General features: G+C 41.6%; 1 protein-coding gene across 2 annotated transcripts in view; it reads left to right on the top strand.

Moving 5' to 3' along the window:
* Positions 1–1,550: 1,550 nt before the first annotated feature.
* The window catches only part of Add2 (adducin 2), a 115,531-nt gene continuing 90,861 nt past the window's right edge, over positions 1,551–26,220 (top strand). Inside the window, exon 1 of one of the 2 annotated variants that reach the window (XM_058575101.1) lies at positions 1,551–1,701. The gene's annotated coding sequence lies outside the window, so the exon portion shown is untranslated. Of the gene's footprint in view, positions 1,702–1,798; positions 2,325–26,220 lie in introns of those variants that run through there. The other variant, XM_046432387.2, reaches the window with a different exon arrangement.

Genomic DNA, 26,220 nt, shown 5'->3' on the forward strand with positions numbered 1-26,220 from the left:
AAAAAATCCTGTGCTATGTAGAGAAGCAGAATTGCTTCTTTGGGAAAAGGAGAGTGTATCCACCTTGCCAGTGTCTTGTACTAGTTCTGTTTTTAAAAGTCTCTGGTCCCTTCTAAGAGGCCAAGCAGCATTGTAGTTCAAGCCCATAACCTCTGGAGTCCTAGTGCTTGAATTTGAATCCTGGCTCGGCCGAGCCAGGCCATCTACCAGAGGTGCAGCCTCAAACAAATTACCTAGCCTCTCTGTGCCTTAGTTTCTTTATCTATAAAATGAGGATAATATTACCACCACCCTCATAGAGTTCTTTTAAAGATTAAAGTAAGTAAGAATAAATATAAAGCCTTTGGAATAGTGCCAGGAGTCAACAAGAATTTGCTGTGATTAGTTTGAGAAAATTAACACTATGAAAATAATTTTTTGATAGAGATGACTTGGGAGGATTCATGAAACCTGCTGTTTTGGACTAAATAAAATTTCTTTGTTCCCGTTTGGCATTCTCTAGGAATATAGCCCACTTTACCTGTGATTTCCATTCTCTGGAGAAGGGGTTCCTGGCTTCCCAGATCTAATCACTAATTGGCACCAACGGTGTCACAGCCACCAGGAGTGTCTCAATAAACATGTCACTTCCAGGGTTCCTGGGCCAGCAGACCTTCTGTCCTGCAGGGTGGGAAGAGGGATGAGAGCTTACCTTGTGTGGCTGTGCTTGTAGTTCAGGTTTGAGAACTGTGCTTCTGGGAGGCTTGGGGAGGAGAAGGAGGCTGCAGGACCAAGAAAGAAGTTATCCTGGCATCTGGAATGGAATCCTTGCCAACTGCTTTAGGGTTGCTGTGACGGACATGTTCTCTTTTCTAAATCAGTAGTGGCTGGCACAGAGTGGCAATTCTTAAATGGTATCCTGCAAAGGAATCACTGGGGGGTACTTGTTAAAAATGCTGATTCCTGGGCCCACCTGCAGAGATTCTGCATTCCATTATGGTATGGTCCAGTGATTTTGTGGAGGAGTCTGAGAGCTTTGGCCTCCAGAACCTAGAATGAGCAGAGGGGCTGTAGCATGGTTTGGGATCAGTGGTCAGAGGCTTTTCTGGAAGCTGGACATTTTTTTCCAACCACCTTTTAAAAAGCACTAAGTGTTGATTTAGGTGAGCTTTGTGGAATGCATGGCAATTATGGGGGTGTACAGTCTCAAGCTTCCCCTTGTCATCCCTACTCTCTGAGGGCCAGGCCTTCAGAAACACAGTCAGACAGAACGAGAAACCATCCAGGCCATAGCTTACCGTGTCAACTTTGTTGTAGAAGACAAACAGACCCTGAGAGGTAGGTGGCTTCATCAAGGCCACAGAGCTGGCTAAAGGCAGGTTAGAGACTGCAACCAAGTGTCTGGGTTCCCATTTAGTTCTCCACTCACTACATACCTGTTTCCTCTGGCATGGGAGAGTGGGGAGGGGAAGGGGTGAAGGAGAATGCCTAGTGAGATTTGGAGCTGGACCCAAAGCCTGGGAGGAAGGAGGGGCGGTGCCAATAAAAATTTTGTCCTACTTGAAAATGGAGTCAGAATAAGGGAAATTTTGATTTGGAATTCAATCAACCAGTTGCTATTAACATCACTAATAGAGTTATCTTCCAAAGGCAGGATGCTTCCCTCCCCCTCGCCCGACCAGAAAACCAACAAACCAACCAGAAAAACAACTCCAAGCATGGGTAAGACTTTTTTTTTTTTAAAATCTAGGGAGGAGACATCCCTAATGGAGCCGCCGCTTCAATTTTCTTCCCAGTAACAAGGTCCTCATGCGGGCGCTGTACTGTCTGGGACAGTGAGCGGTGCTGAGCACAGTAGACGTGGGCAGAGCCAGAGCCGCGGGGTCTGCGGCAGCGGGCGGTGGCACTGCGGGCGCGGGCGGGTACACTGCAGCACGGTGGCCTGGGTCAGGCCTGCAGAGGCCCGCTGGAGGGGGCGCTGTGCGCACGGCAAGGCGGCCTTTTGTCAGCGTGCACAGCCGAGAGCTCTCATTTCCTCCCAGCCTCCTGCGGGAAATGGATTTAATTCTGACCGTAGGGCCGTGAGGGACGCGCGCGGGAAGCAGAGCCTTTTGTCAAGGAGTGGCAGCTCTGGTGCTCTTAATTGGCACCAACGCGCGCGGAGAAGTTGCCGGGCTGGTGAGATTCCCTGCTGCTCTGATAAGCAGGGGCTGCAAGATGGGTGGAAAACACTGCTCTGCAGAGTAGCTGCATGGATTTATGAAGTGCATCCAACAAAATCCCACAGAAAAACACAGACCAACCCACAGTGGCAGACCGGAGATGCATACAATGCTGTGCAGACGGTAAGACCCGCTTGGGAAGGGGTACGGTGGGCTCGCCTTGGTGGAGCTCGGTTTAACAGCATCTGGGACCCCTAAGCATCCTGCCACAGTGCAGGAGCTGGCTGGTCCAGCTAGGTGAGCCACTGTTCGGGTGCGCTGTGGCGATGCAGCCCTGGTCGAGGTTGTATGTTTTACGCCTATAGGTTTTTGGTGTAATATAGGTATAGGTGTAATATTGAGCTCTTTAGAAATCGGGGTTGCAAGCAGCGGTTCCCACATGTGGATGGTGGGACCCTCGTATGGAGCGTAAAGCCCGGCCTGACGGGTGAGGCTGTTTTCTTGCCTGGCGGGCCGCCCCTCGTTTCCCCCTCCCTTCCCGAAAGGCTCAGCCGGCCGCCGCCCTCCCGGGGAGCAGTGCTGGCTCCTGGCTTCCCAGGGGCCTGGCGCTCCGCAGCAGGGGCGCGCCGAGCAGGTGCCGTGCCTGCAGCTATCTGCATTTGGATTGGGGCGATTGGCACGTGAGCGGGCCCGGTGGGTTTGGATTTTTATGTGACTCTACCACTTGGGAGGGAGAAGAGGCCGCTGTCCCTAAGGAGGTATTGCCAGACACTTCATCTTGAGCTTCCATCTTCTCTTCCCTCTCTTTGGTGTGTCTCCTCCTGCAGCCTGGGAGGAGGCCACCCTCTGTCCAGCTGGCAGGAGGGAGCCGCGTAGGATTGTTTTGAAATGCGACCACAGCCTACCTGGTGCTGGGGGGAAGGGCGGGAGGGGCACCCTGCTTTAGGATGCGGATCAGGCGCTGGAGTCTGGCCTATTGTCTTGCCTGGCTCTTCCTTTTCTCATCCCTAATCTCTGTCCCCCACCAAAAATAAATAAATAAAAAAATAAAAAGTGAGGCCCAGCCTACACCCTATCAAATTCTTTAAAAATTGTCATTAATCTATGACACACAATTCTAACCCATCTGTTTCTTTACGCCCACTCTTCCCTCTTTTGGCAGTTTGTCATCTAAAATTCAACTGACTCAAGTGAGTCTTATAAATAATACAAATCAAACCTCAGTTTCCTAGGCAGACCGTTCTGACTAACCCCTAAGGAAGGATTGGTTTAGAGCAAAGGAACTGGAGAGGGTACATGGGCTCAGCTCTCTTCACAGTTGGGATTCTTGAGTCTGCACAGGGTATGGGCTTGCCAAGTTCAGTGAAAAGGGTGTTTGCACTAATGGGATTTAAAAATCATGTTTCATTTTAACAACGAAATAGCTAGCCAACATTTGAAGTGAAGGAACTTTAAATGAATATAACCAGGTAACTATGAAATTTTAGGCTTGCAAGTAACACCTCCCATTTACATATAATATGTCAGAAATTTCAAAAGGTGATTAGAGCATTTAATAGTTTTACTAATGTTCTACCTTCCTTCTGCAGACAGAATAGATTTTTCTTAATGCCTATGAACCAGGATCTTGTCCAATCCCTTTCTTCCAGCACATAGGGGAACAAGTAAAAGCAAACTTTTTCATTTGAGTGTGGCATCAAGCACTTTGAGGACCCACTAAAGATAAATCGTTCTTTAACCACAAATCCATAAAGATTTTGAAGTCAGCCCTGTGTTCTTTCTTGTCCACCAAATTGCCTAGCCCTATTAGAAATGTGCTTGTTCCATCTACGGTACACAAGTGTGTCTGAACCAAAATAACACCTGTGGTTTCTGGGCTCTGATTGGAATTTGCACTAGTACAGTGCTGGAGTTAGCAAACCTTAGCTATTCTTAAAGTTTACTGATGATCAAATGTGTTTGATGGCAGAGGATTTAGTGTTGAGGTTTTAAATAAATATATTTTCTAAAGTCTTAGATAGATAGACCTATCTATCTATCTATCTCCTACCTTGTTCCACAAGGGTTTTAGGATAGTTTACAGGGATTCATAAAATATAATAAGGCTGCCTAATTTAGAAAGAAAAGAAAAAGGGAAACTCAGGGTAAAGACACTGATTAGGGCAGGAAACGAATCCTGCTCTAAACCTTGTTAGCAGCTCATGCAAAAAGGTAATTGACCAGCCCATAGTGCATATGTTTTATTTATGTGTTAACTCATTCCCTCAACACACATTCTGTGAGAACTTACTAAGTTCCAGGTTCTGAGAGAAGCATTAGGGGGGAAAAAAGGGATGAGACAGATAGACATGGTCTCTACCCTGATGGCACTTAAAGGCAAGAAATGCATATTCAGCAATAAATCTCACAAATGAATGTGTAATTACAAATTGTGTTAAGAACTGTGCAGGGAAAACAAAACATCACATGTCCAGAATAGAAAAACCAAAAACTTCTTAAGAGAAGCACAATTCTTGATTCTGAGATCAGAAAGGAATTTTGCTCAAAAATCCTGAAGTGTTTGGGATGATGTCTTCAGTCATCTCCTTATCAGACACAGGAGAGTCTCATATATATATTATTTTTTTTCCCACTCCTAGTACTGAGGATCAAATTGAGGGTCCTGGGCATGCTAGCAAGCACTCTGTCATTGAGCTACACCCCAGTCCTTTTAATATTTTGAGACAGGGTCTCACTAGTTGCTGAATGCCTCCCTAAGTTACTGAGTCTGGCCTTAAACTTGAGAAGCTGCTGGGATTACAGGTGTGTGCTACCATACCCAGCTCAAAACACTTGTTTTCTGGCAATGTCCCTCAATCTGAGCTAAAAATATCACACCACAGATTTCTCAGAGCCCTGGTGTTCTAAGAATATTTGTATTTTGAGGAATCTGTATTCTTTAAAATTAATAACTATATCCAATGGTAATCTAAGATAATAATTAAATTGTGTTCTGGCTCATGTTAATGGCAAACCCAATCAGGTGCTGGGGCCTATGTTAGCCTCTGGGTCATTCCATTTGAGCAAGGGGCAGGCTTCATGGGTTGGGTCACAGCTCCAAGGAAGGCAGGGGAGTTTGAATATTGGAGAGAGGTTAGTCTGCACAGGGTGTGGGCTTGCCAAGTTCAAAAGAACAGCTCCTGGTGACCACTGCTATGTTGGCAAAGAACGAAGATCTCATGCCAGTTCCACCTTCCTGTGGACCAAGTTGCAGCAATTTATAAGCTGCAGGTGTCGGAGTAAAAAATGCAATGAAAAGGTTGCTGTCGTTGGCTTTAGCAGTCATTGGGTTAGCCCTCCATTTAACGTAGATCCAGTAACTCCCCAATAGGCAGTTTGACATAATGGTGAAATGGAGCCAGATTGCCTGACATCAAATCTGTGTTTTCCTACTTCATCAGCTGCAAGAGTTTTAGCAAGTTGCTTGACTCCTCTGTTCTTCCGTTTCCTCTTGTGATAACATGGGGATAAACATATGATATTGATTTCACGGTGGATTTATGAGGATTGGTAAGTTATTACACATGAGCCACCTGGAGCATAGACTGTTTTTATTAGTATGAAATGACAGTTCATTTATGTAGGCATTTCAGAGGATGGTTGGATCACAGAATTTTAAATGATCTGATTATCTTCAAAACCTGGTTTTGAGGATGTTACTGTTGTTTGGCACACCATGCTTGGGGACATTACTTGTACCAGTATTATTGAAGTCAAAATTTGAAAACTGATAATATGTATCAACCAAAACCTGAGGCTATACCTTTCTACTATTAAACTCCAAATGGTGTTTTTTAGTCTCAGCAATATATTATAATACAATATTATCTGTTGTAGTAAATCAGTTCTTATTGGTTTGACACTTTAAAGTTTGATAGATGCATTTATTTTGATATTTTAGTCAAAAATTTGTAAAGCATAGATGTTTTGAACTGGTCCCTGTGAATAAACACATTTTTTTGTTTTATATAATTTTATTTTTATTCTAACTAATCATACATGACATTAGAAAGCATTTTGACACATTGTATACAAATGGAACATAAATTCTCCTTCCTCTGGCTGTAAATGGTGCTGAGTCACACCAGTAGTATAATCATACTGTATATAAACTTGTTCTATCTAACTCTATTTGGGTATCCATTATCCAATGTTCCTCAATCCCCATTTTTCCACCCTTTTAAAAACCACTATTATACATTCTAATTAACTTTTTTCCTTAAATACACAAGAGACCATATGGTATTTGTCTTCGTATGTCTGACCTATTTCATAATGTAAGTTTCCTCTAGTTCCCCCCATTCTGCTGCAAGTGATACAATTCTTTTTATGGCTGAACAATATTCTATTATGTATATTTGATATTTCATTGTGTATGTGTACCACATTTTCTTTATCCATTCATCTATTGGTGGGGACCTTGGCTAATTTCATATCTTAGCTGTTGTGAATTGTGCAACAACAAACATAGTCATGAAGGTGTCTCTTCAATACATAGACATTATTTCCTTCAGATACATATAACCAGAAGTGGGATAGTTGGATCATATGGTAGAGATGCAGTTTTTTTTTCACCAACTATTTTTAATCTGAAGTTTGTTGAATCTTGTTGTGGAGCCCACAGATACAGATACACACCCACACCCACACCGAATCAGATATCTTGGATGCTTGATTACTTAGGGTCCTGATTGTCCAGGCCTGGTGGGTTTCCTGGATGGGAAATTTCAGTTCATTTTTTTGTGTGGTGCTGGGGATTGAACCCAGGGCCTTGTGCAAGTGAGGCAAGCACTCTACCAACTTAACTATAACCTCAGCCCGGAATTTTAGTTCTTAAACCAGGACAGTGCCAAACAGTGGTGGTTGATCATCCTATTTGACACAATCACTTGTAACTATTGAAGCTCCATTATGGAATAAATCTTTATTTCAAATATCCTTGTTTCATTGTATGTTTTGTTTTGTTTTAATTTTTACTGATGATAAAACTGAGATCCTGCTTTCTTTTTAAAATTTTCATTTCCCTGGCATATAGTCATTTTTTTAAAAATTAAATTTCTTCCATGTCATTTTGATATTTGTCTTTTTAAAAAAAATTTTTTTAGTAGTTATTGATGGACCTTTATTTATTTATTTATATGTGGTGCTGAGAATTGAGCCCATTGCTTTACACATGCTAGGCAAGCACTCTACCACTGAGCCACAACCCCAGCCATTGATATTTGTCTTTTTAATTTTTTTGGGGGGGAGATGGTGGTGAGTATGTGTGTGGTACTTGGGATAGAACACAGGGCCTTGTGTGTGCTAGGTACATGCTCTACCACTGGGCTACAACCCCAGCCCCTGACTATTTTTAAACAAGTTCACATTGATTACACCTGATATATTTTATCTTAAACTTTGTGTTTAAAAATATAATTCCAGGCTATTTCTTCACCCTCCCACCACCTTTTTTAAACTTAAATGTAGTCTAAGATTTCCTTGTTCTTGAGATAAAAGAGAAGTTTTCTTAAGTACTCTTCATTGACATTAAAAAAAAATCAGTATGTCTATTAATTCTCCCCCAAATGAGAGAATGAATATATTTTAATTTCTTACCTGTTTCCCCCAATCCCACTTCTTTTTTTCCCATACTGATATAAATTATTTAATAAATAAATGAGAGAATAGATAAATTTCCCAGGTAGAAGAATTCCAAAGGATGTTTGTACATACAGGCCACCCTCGAGTAAGTGGAGCACAAATTCTCTAAAGAACATGGTAACTTCTTTAGAGTATGTAAAAGAGAAAAAGAGTAATTTTTACAAATGGAAAAAAAAAAAACCTGACAAATACTACTTCAACAAATTATCAAGTTTACTTAAGAGTAATGTCATGTTCATAATACAAATCCATGGAATCACAAATGTATGATGAGAATGTCACTTTACCAATGTGGTCTTCCTCCAAAAGGCACACAACCCAATCCAATTATGAGAACAACATCAGAAAAATTTCACTGAAAGGCAGTCCCCAAAAATGTCCAAAAAGTAATTCTGAAAGCTGTCACAGTGACAAAAAAAATGAGTCTGAAAAACTCTCATGTCTTAAAAGAGGTTATGGAGACATAGCATCTAAATCCAATGAGATAACCAAATGAGATCCTGAAACAAAAAATAAAAGACACTAGGTAAAAATTGAGAAAATCTGAATAAAACATGGACCTTGGTAATAATGTGTCAACCTTGATTATTACAAGTGAAAAATGTACCCTACTAAAGTAAGTAGTTAATAATGGGGGAGGAAGGCTTTCAGTTCCCCCAATCCCACTTCTTACCTTAAAAATATCTTTAGTTAAGAAGCATTTTTTTTAAGGAAAGATAATGCATGCTTTTATTTTCCAGAATTATTTGTGACATTTGTTTGATAGCCACATTAACAGTTGTTATTTATAGACTGAGTCATGTAAGTGACCATGCATAATCTTTTTCTTATATGCAATCTTCATTTTTACTTGGTTCTTGGTTAGTTGGTTTTTTTCTCAGAAAATGTGATTTGTTCTTTTGCTGTTTCCTGACAAAGAACTTTTGTATGTTGTCCTTATGTAGGGCACATAATTGTTCCTCAGAATCTTTTTCACCTGAAAACTCTACATACTGTTCTTTGTCTTCCAGTGTGCTGCATCATGGAAGATACACTTATTTTATTGATGTTGACAGTAAGTTTAAGAAAGTCTAGGAAAGTTTTAGATTTTTTTGCCCCTTCTAATAACTACTTTATTAAAAAATTTAAGAAGTATAAAACATAATGTATATGTAGAGACAAGCACAAAACAAAGGTACTGCTTAAGGAAGCCTTATAAAGCGAATGTGTGGGTAACCACCAAGCAAGTTAAGAAATAGGATGTTGCCAGCTCCCAGAGCCCAGCGCACCCTCTGGACACACCTTTCTCCTGCAGTTAACGGCTCATCTTTCTTTTATGCTGTTCATTGACTTTCCTTCATTTATAGTTTTATAATCTAAATTTGCATTTCTAAACAAAATAGACTTGGTTCTCTTATAAAGATTGCAATTGTATCATTTGTGTCTTGCTCAATATTATGACTATAATAGCCTTGTGATTGTTGTGATGCTTCAGAATATAGAGTTCATGCCAAGAATGTTTGGGTCCCTGCTTTGCTGGTAGTTTTAAACTTACTTTGTCTGATTGTTGGGTAATCAGCATGGCCAAGGAGAAAGTGGTTTGTGGAAGACAGTGGTCAGTTTTAGGTAAAATGCATCTCAGGTGGGAATGGCTAGTGGAGAGGTCAATGTGTAGGTCTGGGCAGAGCCTGAGAGGGAGATCTGGGCTGGAGGTAACAAAGACATAATCATAATCACATGGATGGAGATGGTTTCAAGATGGTAGCAAAGGCCTAAGCATTTATCTTAATGCTTACAGGCCCCACGCCTTTTTATTTTTTCTGGTACCAGGGATTGAACCTAGGTGCCCTTAACCACTGAGCAACATCCCAAGACATTTTTTCAAAAAGCATTTTTTTTTTAGTTATAGATGGACACAATACCTTTATTTATTTATCTTTATGTGGTGCTGAGGATCGAACCTACTGCCTCACCCATGCTAGGTGAGTGTTTTACCACTGAGCCACAACCCCAGCCCCACCAGCCATTTTTATATTTTATTTAGAGACAGTGTCTCATTAAGTTGCATAGGGCCTTGCTAAGTTGCTGAGGCTGCCTTTGAATTTGTGATACTCCTGCCTCAACCTCTAGAGCTGCTGGGATTACAGGTATGTGCCACCATACCTGGCTCCCTTTCCTCTGATAAGACAAAAACAGATAACCAGATCTATTTTAGTTTTAGAGAATAGAGAGTACAAACCTTGGGCCTAGATTCTTTTAGGATTCTATGGAAGACATGATATAGACAGTGCCAACCAACATCAGCCAGCCCAGGGTTCCACAAGGGTCCCTCCTCAGAAGAGGCAGGTGTGCCCTGGTTGAATTCTAGAGTAATCCTAAACTCAGTGCTACAGGGCTGGATGGGCTGTTGTATGATTGATGGGGTGAGAATCAGCACTTCCATCTTGAGTGGTGGACCCCCAATGTTGACATACTGAGAGAACTCCCAGGAACATGGAACTAGAACTCAACTTCAAACAAGGACAATTCTGATCACCTGATAAATGCAGCTAAAAATAAAGAAAGATAAGTGCATAATAAATACTGTTTGGCCCAGCAGTAAATATCCCTAACATATTTGATCTGATACAGGGCTTTACCAGAAAAGGATCTAGAGGCCAGGGCATTCAGGAGGTGGTTCCCAAAGCAAATTTCAGTGTTCATTTGATATCTAGAATGATCTTCCCTTGCCCCGCCTCATAGGGACTGGGAAAATTTTATCAGGCCAGGCAGCAAATCCCTCTGGTTTCTCTCTGTGACAGCTCCAAGAGTTATATGACACTCTTCACCCCATCTCCTTATTCATGCAGCTATTTGGACCTGAAGTGGGCCTATGAGGACTTGGAATCTCAGTAGTCACATTAGGCCATGCATAAAGAGGAGAGGAGTTGGGATGAGAAGACCCCCTAGCCCCACAGAGAGCTGGGCATGGAGTGCGCCTATAATCTTAGCCACTTGGGAGGATGAGGCAGAGAATTGCAAGTCATGCCTGGGAAACTTAGTGGGACTCTGTCTCAAAAATAAAAAAGGACTGGGTATATGTAACTTAGCGGTAGAGCACTTACCTAGCATGCTGAGACTCGGGTTCAAACCCCACCAACCACCCACTCCCCCTAAAAAAAAAAAAAAGACACGAGAGACATCATGGGTCTTTTCTCTATTCCACTTGATGGATGATCTAGAGAGGCATCTGCATGGCTCCTTAAATTGATTTCAGTTCTAGTAGCTTTCATGAGACCCAGCTGGACTTTCGTTCCCATGTCAACAAGGCTGCCCTTCCATTCTGCCTGCGTTAGTTTGCTTGGGGCTCCATTTCATTCAGCCACACAGCTCTTGCTGCAACCTGGATTACTTGGAGTACCCTCCCTCTCCTCCATGCTTCTAGCCTGACCTCCCTCCATCCATAGCTGTGCTCATCCTCCCTCTACCCTCAGGATGTAGCCCCAACGGCCTTCCCTCTTCCTCCTTCACACTCCATCCACCCCCTGGGAAGGTAGAACCACTCCAGCCTTCAGAAGGACTCCCTTCACCTGTCCCGCCTCAGTTCCTGAGTGGTCCACAGCCCATTCCTCCTCCTCAGGTGGTCTCCCCTCTTTTGTCTAGGAAGTTCTCTTAGAAAGCCAGTAAAATAGACAAACTTTAGCAAGACTAAGAAAAAAAATTCCATAAATCTGGAAACAACATATGGAACAAAGATGATAAAATATTTTTAAAATCATGTGAATACGGCATTATAGAATCCTAACATGTGAAGCTCTGGATGAAATGGGCAATTTTTCAAGAAAACATGAACTAACAGTATTTACTCAAGAAATAGAATGCCGTGTTCCTGGACGGGAGGAACCATGGTGCAAAGCTGCCGATCCCCCACAGTTCCTGCCACAGGGGTGGCAGCTTCCTGGTAACCAGAAGCAATGCAGATTTGTTCCTATTTTTATATTCCTTTGGTAAATTTCTGTGGCATTTTGAAAGTACTTGAGTCTTTGTGCTCAGTTGTGAATCATTTTCTCGAAGGGAAAATCCATACAAGTGCATTTGAATGTCATTGATAAATTACTTTTCTTGAACAAATGAAGCTATTGAACTTTGAATTGCACGGGGACTTGATGAAGACAGGATTTTTTTAAACAATGGACGTGATGTTCCACCTGTGTCATTTTGTTGGGTATGAATTTCATCGTGTTTGTTTGCTTTATTTGGCATGGAGTTCCCATCAGGATCTTACTTACAAAAAAAAAAATCTACAGTGAAAAGACACAGGAAAAATGAGGGCGGGCTCAGTTCTTTCCTCTTTACTGTGTCAGATGGCAGAGCATCCATACTGATTATCTCAGCATCCCTTTATTTAGAATTTATTCTCCTTCCCTCTTAACACCACGTACTCCTAGCTCTTTCCAACACCCTCTTTTCTGTCCTAAATTAGCTACATCTGTTGCCATAGTTATGCAGACTCCAGCTTTACCATCCATGCTTGTGCTGTGGGAGACTTCCTTTCTCCCATTTTATAAAATAGACTGATATTTTTCTTTTTTTTACCCCTGTGTCCAAATTTTAAATTTTCAAGGCAATGCAGGTACCCTAGTTCTTAAATAGTTCTAGCAGAAAACAATTCCTGCTGCACCCAAATCCCCTCTCCCAGACAAACCACTGTAGTTGTGTTTTTTCATTTTGCTGTAGTTACCTCTCGTTTGAAAAAAAGTATGCATATATACTGCTGTTTCTGAGTCGTCTTCTGTCGTCGTCTAGTGACTCTGCCATGAAAATCAAGGATGTAGCTTATTTGCAACACGCCTGCAAACCCCCCACCCCGAAACTGCCCTTCTCCTGGTCATCCCTGCAACTCCAGACAATAGATTAGTTAAAACTGAATGTCCCACTCCGTCCGCTGTTGATGTGGGACTGGACTCTCCTCTGCAAGATGAGGCTCTTACCACCGCTTCTTCCTCCTTCCCTCCAGCTCTGCATTATCAAAGGGGATAAAATATTCATTCTGTTCCATACTCATAATTGATCTCTCTGATTTGTCCATAAGGAATTTGTAAGAGCTGAAAACTCTTGAAGTATCACCTGACTGGGTTGATATTGTTCACTGTGAAGTAAGTAGCAGGATTGTACTTACTTAATACACCTTGGGCCACTAAGTGGAAAGTGTTCAAAGGGTGAAGTTCAAATGGATTCTGTTTTCTCAGGTCCCCTAGGCAGCTCCTGAGAAGGACTCTCTTTTGTGGGGACACCACACCATCGCAGCTGCCCTGGGTCTCCCCTGCATTGTGTGTGGTTGGCCTGAGACCCATCCTGTGACTGAAGTTGGTGAATTGAGAAAAAGCAGTATATGCAGGCTATTTTGAGGTAGAGGTCAATGACAGCTCAGTGCTGGGCCGTGGGCTGCTCTGTGTGCTGGTTGGAGGTTGGGCAGGGTCTGTAATTTGTGTTCAGCCTCTAATTTTCGATCCCTGCTTTCCGTAGTACTGAGCATCTCATCTCCGAGTCCAGGCTGTGCCATACAGATGGGCTTTTCTTGCTCCAGCCTCCTCTGCCAGAAATCTAGACTGTGGTTTCTTTCTCCTTCAGACATTAATCACCAGTGCTCCATCTGCGTTTTGTCTTCCAGAAATTTGTTAAAGTCTCTTCCTTTGGTTGTAACCCACTTTTGTTTTGCCATTATGGGTTTATGTTTTTATTCCCTTTTGATCCATGTAAGGGAGTCCAAGCAGGGATAGAAGCATAAGGATATGGTGGGATAGGCCTACCATCTTGCATTTTAAAGCCAGGGGGGTTAATTTAAATTCAAGCCCTGGTGAAGTTGCTTGTCTTTGCCATAAAAATGCCCTCATATAGCTGTAGTACCTATGAATTCAGTCCCAGTACCTTCCATCTAGAATAGTCCAGAGACACCGAAAAATTCTTCTACCCCACTCAAGATTATTGACTTTAGTTTACATATAGTTCTGACAAATATGGTTATTTCTTATCAGAAACTTCAGAAAAATAGAAGTGGCAAATTAGAAGATCTGAATAATAGTCCAAAAGGAATTAGAATAAAAGTGAGGTTAAAAAGTTTAACACTTTTAGGAATGAGGTGCAGTTATTACTCAAGTGTTATGGGAGATCATTTTTCAGGGTTACCAAAAGTAAGAAGCTATCAAAAAATAAATGAGCTAGCAGAGTGGATCCTCACAATGGAGGCATTTTCACCTGGATGAGAAGGAAGGGTATCAAAGACTCTTTGTCCAGTAAATATGGAGTTACAAGAATTTATAAGAAAATACTATCATTTCCACATTTCCATCTCCAGTTGTCTAATTTTTCAGGTTTAGCTATGATAATCAAGACAAAAGAATTTTTAGAATCCTGCTATATAACTTTACTCTTAGTGTTCTAGGCTGTTTTACAAAATAGATTATTATTTTTCTTTTTTTCCCCTATGCCCAATTTTTTAATTTTCAAGGCAATGCAGGCACCCTAGTTTATAAATCAAATAGGTTCAAGCATAAAACAATTCCTGCCCCACGCCAAATACCTTCTCCAAGGGAGAAGCTTTAGCTTCTATTTATTATTATTATTATCATTATTTATTATTATTATTTTTGAAGCTTCTATTTATTTTATTTTACAATCTATAACAGTTTTATTTTATTTTTTGATAGTAGAATGCATGACAATTCCTATTACACATATACAGCACAATTTTTCATATCTCTGGTTATATATAAAGTATGTTCACACCAATTCACATCTTCATACATGTACTTTGGATAATGATGTCCATCACATTCCACCATCATTGCTAACCCCCTGTCCCCTCCCTTCCCCTCCCACCCCTCTGCCCTATCTAGAGTTCCTCTATTCCTCCCATACTCCCCCTCCATACCCCACTATGAATCAATCTCCTTATATCAGAGAAGACATTCGGCATTTGTTTTTTGGGGATTGGCTAACTTCACTTAGCATGATGTTGAAGCTTCTATTTATTATGTTTAGTTTCAATCTGAAGACATATCAAGCTGAAGGCCATCAAAGAATTAAAATCTCTTCTTAAAATATATTGTAAATATATGTCATATTATGAAATGGTATGATGTCTAGGATTTATCTCAAAATGATCTTTTGTATGGAGGGATAAATAGGGTTGAGATAGACCATCTATCATTAATAATTGTAGAAGCCAAGCAAAATCTACCTAAACTGGTACACTCTGTAGGGTGAAAGGAAGAGCTATTCATAATTACATTGGAACAGGGCACACAGCCTGGATCTCCCGGGCAAACTGTAGCCTACCACGAAAACACTAAGTGATGAGTCCTCCGGGTTTATCAGAGCATGTTCTTTAACTTTGTAGATTTTCTTATTTTTTCATAATTAAAAATATCTACTGTTTTGTACTGCTACTGTTTTATTAAAATGGAAGATTTTCATCTTGAGCCAGGATGCTAAACATTAGTCAACTTCAAACACAAAATGAAAACAGCTAGAGAATATTGTCAAAGGATAAATCTATTAAGTTGATGTATAATAATGAGATAAAAATCCTAGATTCTGCAACTGGGACACCCAACAAGCAATACTTAATTAAGTCAACAATGTTGTCAAACAGATCTATAGCTTCAGTTTTTAGCTTCAGTTTCTACTGTGAGTTGGGATCCTCAGGGTGTTAAGAATGGGTGGAGGCATCCGTCAAAAGAGCAAGTTTGCTGGGAAATGAGGAGTAGGACTGAGAAAGTGGGGTTTCTGTTTGCAGAGCAAGTCCACATGCCCATCTGTAACTATTAGTGCTTCTCAGGTCCTTCATAACCTTTTATCTGCAAAAACATTCTTTTAAAGTAAGTCTGATTTTGAGAGGGAAGGTTTCTATTCCCACTTTGTAACACCCACAAAATAGTCATCATGGCCTTAGTAATGTTTTTTTTTTTTTTTTCTGCTGTACCTGTAGGATGGTGTTGGGAGGCATTTGGACAAGGATGAAGGGTGGGGTTGGCCTTTCAGATGCCAGTTATTTTGATTCTTCCAATCAGGGCCTCGGTGGCTGTGGATTTGGAGTGAAGTCCTTTGTGCCCTGTTCAAGGCAGGGATGAGATGGATGACTGCCCAGCTCCCATATGGCAGGCAGCAAGAGGGCACCTTGAAGCCAACCTGAGCTGCCAGGCAAGGTACCACATTATTATGCAGATACCAGTTCTTAGAAGATGATTTGTTGTGATGCTATGCTACTAGTATTGTTTATTCCTGAGTTCCCCTCTGTATTATCCAGAAGGTTGCTTTTAAATCTGTTTACCTGCATTTTTAAAGAATCAAGCTTATTGGGCTGGGATTGTGGCTCAGTGGTAGAGCACTTGCCTAATGTGTGTGAGACACTGGGTTTGATTCTCAGCACTGCATATGAATAAATAAAAAGGTCCATCAACAGCTAAAAAATACTAAAATCAAGTTTATTGACATATTCATATGGTAAAATCTATGTTCCTTAGATGTATAGTTCTGTCAATTTTGCAAATAGAAACAGTCATGTAACCGCTATTACAATCCAGATTGAAAAAGTTTCCTCATGTCCCTTTGTAGTGACTCACAGGCCCTGGCAGCCACCCACCTGGATTTGCCTTTAGTTCTGCAGAATGCCATGTGAATCGGATCATACAGTGCAGCCCTTTGCATTAGACTTTTTCCATGTTGGGTAATGTTTTTGAGGTTCATCCCTGTTGTTACAAATATTAATAGTTTATTTTGATTGCTGAGTAGCATGCCTTTACATGGATGTGCTACAGTTTGTTTAGCTGTTCACCCAGGAAAGGACATTTGGGTTGTTCCCAGTTTGGGGTGATTATGAATAAAGCCATTGTATGCATTGGCACATACAGGTTTTTGTGTGAATGTAAGATTTAAGCTTTTTTTTTTTTGGGTAAAATACCCAGGAGTGGGATGGCAGTGGAGTGTGGCGTGTGCTTAATGTTATAAGCAACTGCCAAACTGTTTTCACAATGACTGTGCCATTTTGCATTCCTCCAGCAACATAGAAGAGCTTTAGTTACTCTACCCTTGATTTTGTTAGTTTTTAAAAAATTTTTAATAAAGTAGTATCTCAGCATGGTTTCAGTTTGTGTTTCTCTAATGATCAGCGGAGCTGAGCATATTTTCATATGCTTAAATGGCATCCCTTCTCTGTTTTGGTGGTTTGCTTGTCTTTTCAATGTCAACAAGGCTCTTCCATTTGCAGGCAAGCAGGGCTGGTGTTTCCTTTAATCTCAGAGAGGGAGCAGAAACATAATGGAGTCCTAGCAGGACTCTATGGGAGGATGTGGGGGAGTTGCCTAAGAGGCAAGTGACATTCAGGGGATGAAGTCAGAAGCTGGGGGATCTGATCCTTGCCTCCTGCACAGGCTGCTTCCAGTGTTCTCCCTTGAAGGGTTTTGTGGTTTGCATTATGAGGGGCTGCCTGTTCCATTAGGGAGAGTAGGCAGGAGGGAGGAACACAGCTGACATATTGATTCTATTTTGTTTTATTTGCTTATTCCAAGTTCTGGTTTTTTTTTTTTTCCAGTAAATACCTTTTTCAAACAGGTGAGGGTGGCTCAGATTGCAGGCCTACGGTTAATTTTTGCAGGAAGGAGAAAGAGACAATGAAAAATGTTCAATAAAATATGCATAAGGCTGCTTGAGGTCTGCTAGCGGTCATGTCAGTAAGGAGATGCAGAAGCTAACCCTGTAAACAGGTGAATACACAGAAGAGAAATCGGGCAGCCCAAGGAGAGTGACAGGAGGCCATGGGAAGAGTGGCCAGCGAAGGTCCCATAGGGAGGTGGCCTCAGCTGTCTCAGGTGGGGTAGTGGGAGGAGGAGGAGTGCTGGTGGGTTGCAGGCATTCTCATGCCATTAGAGTGACTTCCCTGGCTGAGGGTGGGGAGAGGTGGGTATGGTGGGCATTTGAGGAGAGACGGGCTGGTAGGAAATGATCCCAGGAAGGGCAACTGCCTCATTAGGGTAAGATATCATTTGAAAGGGAGTCTTTTTAGTGCAGGTGAACACAGGGGTCAACTGCCCAGGTACTATCCAGGACTGAAGTCGCAGAGTTTAACCAAGGGCGGGACTCTGTGAGGTGAGGACAGTGGAGAGACACAGAGGAGGAGTTAGAGGTGCTTATCAAGGGACTGATTTATCCATAAAGATTTATCATCTTTATGGCTGTGTAATACTCCATTGTGTGTATGTACATTTTCTTTATCCATTCATCTGTTGAAGGGCACATCCATTTTGATGTGATTGTACAAGCAAGGAATATTATGTTAATCTAGTCCAGTCCAATCTGGACTAATTTGTGCTGAATAAGGACAGAAGGGAAGAGTGGAATTGGGGGTAGTGAAAAAATGAGTAGGGGGTCTTGGGGGTGTTGAATAATTGCTAGCAGGGGATGCCAGAGTAGGTGGGCTGGAAGAGGACGGTGCAGGAGGAGGGTTTTGACATCCAGATGTTGGAGGTAGGGCTCTTACTGGTGATGGCAAGATCTAAGGTATGAGCATGGGAGGAGGTAGCTGAGGCTGGATGGAAGGAGAGATGGCTGGCCTCAGAGGCTGTGGAGACGTGAGGCTAGTGTTGGATAAATTCCTGTGTGGATATAGACGTCATCGGGAATGAGTGAGGTGATGATGGAGAGGAAGATGGTCAGCCAGAGTTATCGTCACAGAGAACAAGAGGAGTGACCAGAAGAAGGGTCAAGGAGAGTCACAGGAGGGATGATGGATGTCAACCAGAAGATGGAGTTCTGAAGGAGTAGATTTAGGTGGAGGTGGCCTAGGGCACAGGAAGGATTTGCACTGTACCCCAGCCGGCGCTCCGTGTGTGGGATGAGGAGAGAGAGCTGGCGGCAGCGTGCGCTCGGAAGACAGCCAGGCTTTGCTGCTTCGATTTTTTTAATTGGTTCTTTTTAGTTATACGTGACAGTAGAATTCATTTTGATACAATTGTACAACAAAATTTTTGGATTCATTCCACTATCTTTACTTTTCCTACCCCCTACCTTCCCTTCATTCCCTTTACCTAATCTACTGAATATCTACTCTGCCCCTCTCCCCCCTTATTGTGGATAGCTTCCACGGATCAGTGAAAACATCTGACCTTTGACTTTTTGGGACTGGCTTATTTGACTTTGCATGATAGTCTCCAGATCCATCCATTTTCTGGCAGATGTCATAAAGTCATTCTTCTTTATGGCTGAATAATACTCCATTGTGTGTATGTACCACATTTTCTTTATCCATTCATCTGTTGAAGGGCACAAGCTTCTTGATTTGTATATCACAAATCAGGCTGGATTAGGGAGTGCTCTAAAGAATTATATGATTGTTCAATTTGATTGGTTCCTGAGCAGGAAGGAAGGTATTGAGGAGGCATTATTGACTTTGGGATACCTCAAAACTCAATTAAAAGCAATTAATAGTATCTGGTGCTGTTTACCAAAGTTGTTGTCCCATGAGGGATCTCCTAGCCAGTTCTTATGAATTGTAAGAGCAGGAGGAAAAGCTCCCTTCCCGGTGGCCTCTTGTGTTTTCCTGTCTTTAATTCCTGCATCACCTCTCAGCCATAAATCCCCTGCAGGGGACAGAAGGCTCCTGTCCTTTTGTATCATCTTGCTCTGCCCTGACTCCCTGGTCTAGCCTTGCTCTGCTGATGGTGACCTTTACCGTAATACAGTGCTTACAGGAATGAGGGAAATTGATGGGAAAGATGCACTTTCTTGTGATTCATGCTTCTGTGCATTAGTAAAGGACATTTCTATTTTTTGGAGGAATGAAGACTTCTATGGGATTTTAAAATACATCTGGCCGAAAGTCTCAAAAAAGCACCTTGGCCTACCTGGCAATTCTGAGGCAATTCCTTTCCCACTTCCCAAAATGATTGAAAGGACTCCTCTTTTCTCTCTTTCCCCTCCCACCCCACTCGAACTTCATTGAGAAACAGAAACAATGAGCCTGCAGCTCCCCCATCCTCCCACCACGCAGCCCCCGCCCTCCCTGCTGTTCCGAGTGGGCCTGTGTCTTGTGGATGATCTCCTCCTGGCCCGTGGGCCCCTTTCCTTCTTGCCTTCTCAAAAACACCACTGCAGCAGCTGGCGTTCCTCCTGTGCGTCAGCAGCTCTCCCTCTCCTCCCATCTGTCTCTCTGAGTTGCGACCTTCCCCTCAGCTGTCGCCATGCTCTTGTGTCCCCCACCAAGCCGTCTCCAGCTACTGCCCCATTTCTCTCTTAGGTTCTTGGCAAAACTCCTTGAATGAGTTGCCTTTGCTCCCTGCTTCACTTTCTGTCACCCCAAGTCCCTTGTGTGCCCTGGGCTTCTGTCCTCTTGTGCCACTGAAGCTGCTGTCATCAAGGGCATGGCAGATGACAATGGTGATGTTCCTATTGGCAGATCTAAAGGATGGTCTGGGGGCTGGGGTTGTGGCTCAGCGGTAGAGTGCTCGCCTAGCATGTGCAAAGCCCTGGGTTCGATCCTCAGCACCACATAAAAATAAGTAAACAAAATAAAGGCATTGTGTCCAACTACAACTAAAAAATAAATGTTTTTTTAAAATTTATATATGACAGCAGAATGTACTACAATTCTTATTACATGTATAGAGCACAATTTTTCATATCTCTGGTTGCATGCACAGTATATTCACACCATTTCATGTCTTCATACCTGTACTTTGGATAATAATGATCATCACATTCCACCATTGTTAATAAACCCATGCCCCTTCTCTTCCCCTCCAACACCTCTGCCCTATCTGGAGTTCGTTTATTCCTCCCATGCTCCCACTCCCTATCCCACTATGAATTAGCCTCCTTATATCAAAGAAAACATTTGGCATTTGGTTTTTTGGGATTGGCTAACTTCACTTAGCATTATCTTCTCTAACTCCATCCATTTACCTGCAAATGCCATGATTTTGTTCTCTTTTTTTGCTGAGTAATATTCCATTGTGTATATATGCCACATTTTTTTTTTATCCGTTCATCTGTTGAAGGGCATTTAGGTTGGTTCCACAGTTTAGCTATTGTGAATTGTGCTGCTATAAACATTGATGTGGCTGTGTCCCTGTAGTATGCTGGTTTTAAGTCCTTTGGGTATAGACTAAGGAGAGGATTAGCTGGGTCAAATGGTGGTTCCATTCCCAATTTTTCCTCAGAGCTTTAATGTACACACAGGTCACTTGGGGAACCTATTAAGAGGTTGATTCCAATTCCACAGGTCTGGGGCAGGGCCTGAGAGTATGTGTCCAGCTAGCTCTCTGGGGGGATCCCGTTGCCGCAGCTGGCCTTCAGACCTTACTTTGCTTAGTGTTGAGTTGTGAGGCTGCAGACATCTGGTTCAACTACTTCCTTGAATTTTCTTCATGGGTGTCTTGGAGTACAGGCATCTCGGGTCAAATCTAACATGGCCCTATAAGAATTCTTGATTTTTTTCTTCAAAACTATTTCTTTTGCATATTCCTTATATCATCTTCCCAGTTGTCCAAGCCAAAAATGTTGAAGTTGTCCTTGGTTTCTGTCTTTGCTTCACTTTCTCATCCAATCCATCTGCAAATTCTATTGGCTCAGTGCTTCAAAATGTATCCCAAATCTTTCCACTTGGCTCAGTAATAATTGTAGCAGCTCATATTTATTCAGTAGTTCCTTCATTGTCAGGCTGTGGTAATGATAAACATTTATGTATATTTAAAGTCTAATTATAATGGCTACCTTATAGGATAGATGATACTATCAATCTCATTTTTTTTGAATGAGAAAAAGTGGATCCATAATAGATAATAAATATCTGTGGATTGGGTACATGAATAAATTTTATAAGTAACAATAATAGAACTATGACATATGATTTTTATAAAGACAGGTTATTTTGGGGGTTTATTTTTCTCCTTTATTATAAATATAATAGTAAATAGTCTATTAATATGCTTAGAGAATTGGGGAGACAGTATCTTATTTTAAGGTTTTTATGTCCTTGCTAGGCATAAATTATATTGCAAATGTCCAAGGAGTCGAAGTATCACAGAATTTATAGTCTCTGACTCCATCAAACCATTTTTGACAGGGGATGTATGAATTCAAGGCACTGAAACTATTTATATCTGATAATTACAATATTGTGCACCTTACTGAGACATTATATTTCCTGTGTCCTTGAGAAAAGCAAGGATTCTTTTCTCATTACATCACTGCATTTTCTATAGCCTGTGGGGTACACTGAGAAAATGACATCTAATCTCCAAGATACATTCTTTCCTAAGTTTCCACTATGTTGATCAGTTTTGAGAATATTGTACTCTCTGCTGGCCAGTACACTAAAGCATGATGAGAAATTGTGGCATTTCAGGAAAAAGCTGCCCCTGTGGTCACGTGGTGGACACTAGTTCATGCAATGAAAAGAATCTAAAGGACCTCATATTATATAAACTGGAGAAGAGCAGGTTAAGCAACTTCTTTTTTATAGCGTTTATTTGAAAGGAAATCCTTAATAAACTTGTTTATGAAATGAAGTCATCTTTGGTAATGTGAATAATTTACCTTACTTTTTACCAGTGTAAATTTCTCCTAAGAGTGGGCAAAGAAGATGCATTTTTTTTTTCCTAGTAATTTAATTATAGCCTTCTCTACAGAACCAGTCCACTCTTTTAGAGTTTCAACATGCCAGGGCAAACTAACTCCAAATGCAGCACTGCATCCCCTCTTGTAGTTCCGTTCTAAGGGCTACCCTAGGAAGGAAGCTGCCCTTGACATCTCGTTTGATAGGTTGACTTGTGGTTCTTTTGTTTAGGATGCTGTGAAAGCCTTACACATTTGGTAGAAACTGTCTTTGAATTTTGATCTCTTCCCAGGTAAAGGATGTGTGGCGGGATACTCTCTTGAGATGCTGGGCGGTGGCAAGGGTGCCGCAGCTCCTCCTCCAACCTTGTGCTCAGGGCAGTAACCAACCAGTGCTCCGCAGCATGCTGTGTTCAGTAGACTGCATGAGCTCATCAATACGGCTTGTGCTAGATGATTTTGCCCAACCGTAGGTTAATGTAAGTGCCCTGAGCACGGTTAAGGCAGGCAGGCCTAAGCCATGATTATGATAGGCTAGGTGTGTTAGATGCATTTTCAACTTCACATCTTAAAATTCTGATGAGTCTTTCAGCAGGATGTGGCCTCATCCTAAGTGGAGGAGCATCTGTGTGAGGAAACTCAGAAAAGCTCAGAAGGAGCCCTAAGCCTTAGCAGGACCGGCCACTCTGACTTCCTCCTCTCAACCAGCCCTGCCACTCCTTGTGTTTCTAAGTAACAAGCATCAGATGTCACGCATGTAACATTCCCCCTGGAATTCCAGGGTGTCAAAGGGGAAGGGCCACAGAGATGTGCCAGTCCAACCCTGTAGTTATGGAGATGAGACAAATGGAGCTGAGAAGGGAGAAGGCACTGACCCCGGGCCAGGCAGATAATTAATGGTAAATCCAGGGTTCCTGTGAATCTGCTCTTCAGGGCATTTCTATTTAAAGTCGACATTCCCTTTTTTTAATGTCAGAATTTTCAAGATGCTCTTTGATCCCGAGGAAACACGACAGGAAGAATATATATATTCCTTTCAAGAATCTAAAATGTGGAGCAGGGTGGGGAGAGGCAGGTTCTCTGGATGGCCGGGCCTCCATGTTGACCCTTCATTCTCCTCCCTGGACATGGGAAAAAAATTATAATTCAGACTTTGTAACTTTGTGACAAAATATGCTAGTTTCCCATAGCTGCTTTAAGGAAGTACCACAAACCAGGTGGCTCAAAACAGCAGAAATCTACTCTCTCTCACTGTTCCAAATCTGCAGGTCTGAAATCAAGTGTTGGCAGGGCCATGTGCCCTTTGGGGGCTGCAGGGGAGAATCCTTCCCTGGCTGTTCCCTCTTTTGGGTGGTAGCCAGCAATTCTTGGCATTCCCTGACTTGCAGTTGCATCATTCCAATTTCTGCCTCTGTTGTCACATGGCCTTCTCCTCCATGGTGTCTGTCTCTGTGGCCTTGGATGACCACATCTCTCTCTCCTGGTGAGAATGCTGACCATTGGATTTAGCACTCACCCTCATCCACTCTGACCTCATCTTAACTTGATTGCATCTGTGCAGACCCTATTTCTAAATAAAGACATGTTCACAGGTTTCATTTGGATGTAGATTTTTGGTAGATATTCTTCAACCCAGTATGCAAGGTTACAATGGTCTTATGTCTTAACTTTTGCTAAGAATTTGTATGTCCTAGAAAGGGATGTTGTTTCCTTGATCCAGGAGAGAAGTGGGGGGTGGGGGAGAGAGGGAGGGAGAGGGAGCAGGTATAGCTGGAGCACAGTTTCCCAAAGTAGTTTTGGTGGAACACTGTTCCCAAGAGATGTAACATGAAATAAGTTTCCATGGTGAACAGAACTTGAGAGATGCTGCCTCCACCCTTCTCTTGAGCATCGTCAGACAACTGGGATATGAAAGGCTCAGAAAGGTCTATAACAAGGACCTGTGTTCACCCTGCTGATTCCAAAGCTTGTTGGAAGGGAACTATTTTGTCTGTTTAACACTTTATTTTATTATTATTTTAAAAATTAGTCATATATGACAGTAGAATGCATTTTGACACATCATACATAAATGGGGTATAACTTCTCTCATATGCACATAGAGTAATAATATCTGATTCATTCTACTATCATTCCTATCCCCATGCCCCCTTCCATCCCTTCACTCTCCTCTGTCTAGTCCAAAATACCTCTATTCCCCACCCCCCTTATTGTGAATTAGCATCCACATAGCAGAGAAAACATTTGGCCTTTGGTTCTCTGGGATTGGCTTATTTCACTTAGCATAATATTCTCCAGTTCCATCCATTTACTGGTAAATGCCATAATCTCATTCTTCTGTAAGGCTGAGTAATAGTCCATTGTGTATATATACCACAGTTCATTTATCCATTCATTTGTTGAAGGATACCTACATAGTTTAGCTATTATGAGTTGAGTTGCTATAAACACTGATGTGGCTGAGTCACTATAGTATTCTGTTTTTAAGTCCTTTGGGTATAAACCAAGGAGTGGGATAGCTGGTCCATTCCAAGTTTTCTCAGGAATCTCCATACTGCTTTCCATAGTGGTCGTACCATTTTGCAGTCCCACCAGCAATGTATGAGTGTACCCTTTTCCCCACATCTTCACTAACATACATTGATGCTTATATTCTTGATAATTGCCATTCTGACTGAAGTGAAATGGAATCTCAATATAGTTTTGATTTGCATTTCTCTAATTGCTAGAGATGTTGAACATTTTTTCATATATTTGTTGATTGGTTGTATTTCTTCTTCTGTGAAGTGTCTGTTCAGTTATTTTGCCCATTTATTGATTGGATTATTATTATTATTACTATTATTATTATTGTTATTATTATTATTTTTTGTGTGTTAAGTTTTAAATTGAAGAAGACCTTAGAAGATCGTTCATGCTCTTGGATAGGCAGACTTAACATTGTTAAAATGGCCATACTACTGAAAGCATTATATAGATTTAACGCAATTCCTATTAAAATCCCAATGATGGTAGCTGAGGCTGTGGCTCAGTGGTAGAGTGCTTGCCTCACGCATGTGAAGCACTGGGTTTGGTCTTCAGCACCACATAAAAGATGAATGAATAAATAAAGATATTGTGTCCATCTACAGCTAAAAAAAATAAAAAACTTATAAAAAATCCAATGACATTCTTTATAGAAATAGAAAAGGCAATCATGAAATTCATTTGGAAAAATAAGAGACCCAGAATGGCCAAAGCAATCTTTAGCAAGAAAAATGAAGCAGGAGGCATCACAATACTAGACCTTACCCTATACTACAGAGCCACAGTAACAAAAACAGCATGGTATTGGCACCAAAATAGATACATAGACCAATGGTACAGAATAAAAGACACAGAGACAAACCAACATAAATACAGTTATACTAGACAAAGGCATCAAAAACATACATTGGAGAAAGTATAGCCTCTTCAACAAATAGTCCTGGGAAAACCGGAAATCCACATGTAGCAAAATGAAATCAAACCCCTATCTCTCACCCTGCACAATAATCAACTCAAAGTGATTCAAAGACTTAGGCATTAGAACAGAGATCCTGCACCTAATAGAGTAAAAAGTAGGCCCAAATCTCCACCATGTTGGCTTAGGACCTGACTTCCTTAACAAGAGTCCTATAGTGCAAGAAGTAAAATCAAGAATCAATAAGTGGGATGGAATCAAACTAAAAAGCTTCTTCACAGCAAAGGAAACAATCAATGACGTGCAGAGAGAGCCTACAGAATGGGAAAAAATTTTTTTTGTATATATAACACTTTATGTTGGCTAAGAATTGCCTCCCAGCTGTAT

This window comes from Marmota monax, unplaced genomic scaffold (genome assembly GCF_021218885.2).
Source record: "Marmota monax isolate L192 unplaced genomic scaffold, Marmota_monax_Labrador192_F-V1.1 WCK01_AAM20220418_F8-fsc00106, whole genome shotgun sequence".
Lineage (NCBI taxonomy): Eukaryota > Metazoa > Chordata > Mammalia > Rodentia > Sciuridae > Marmota > Marmota monax.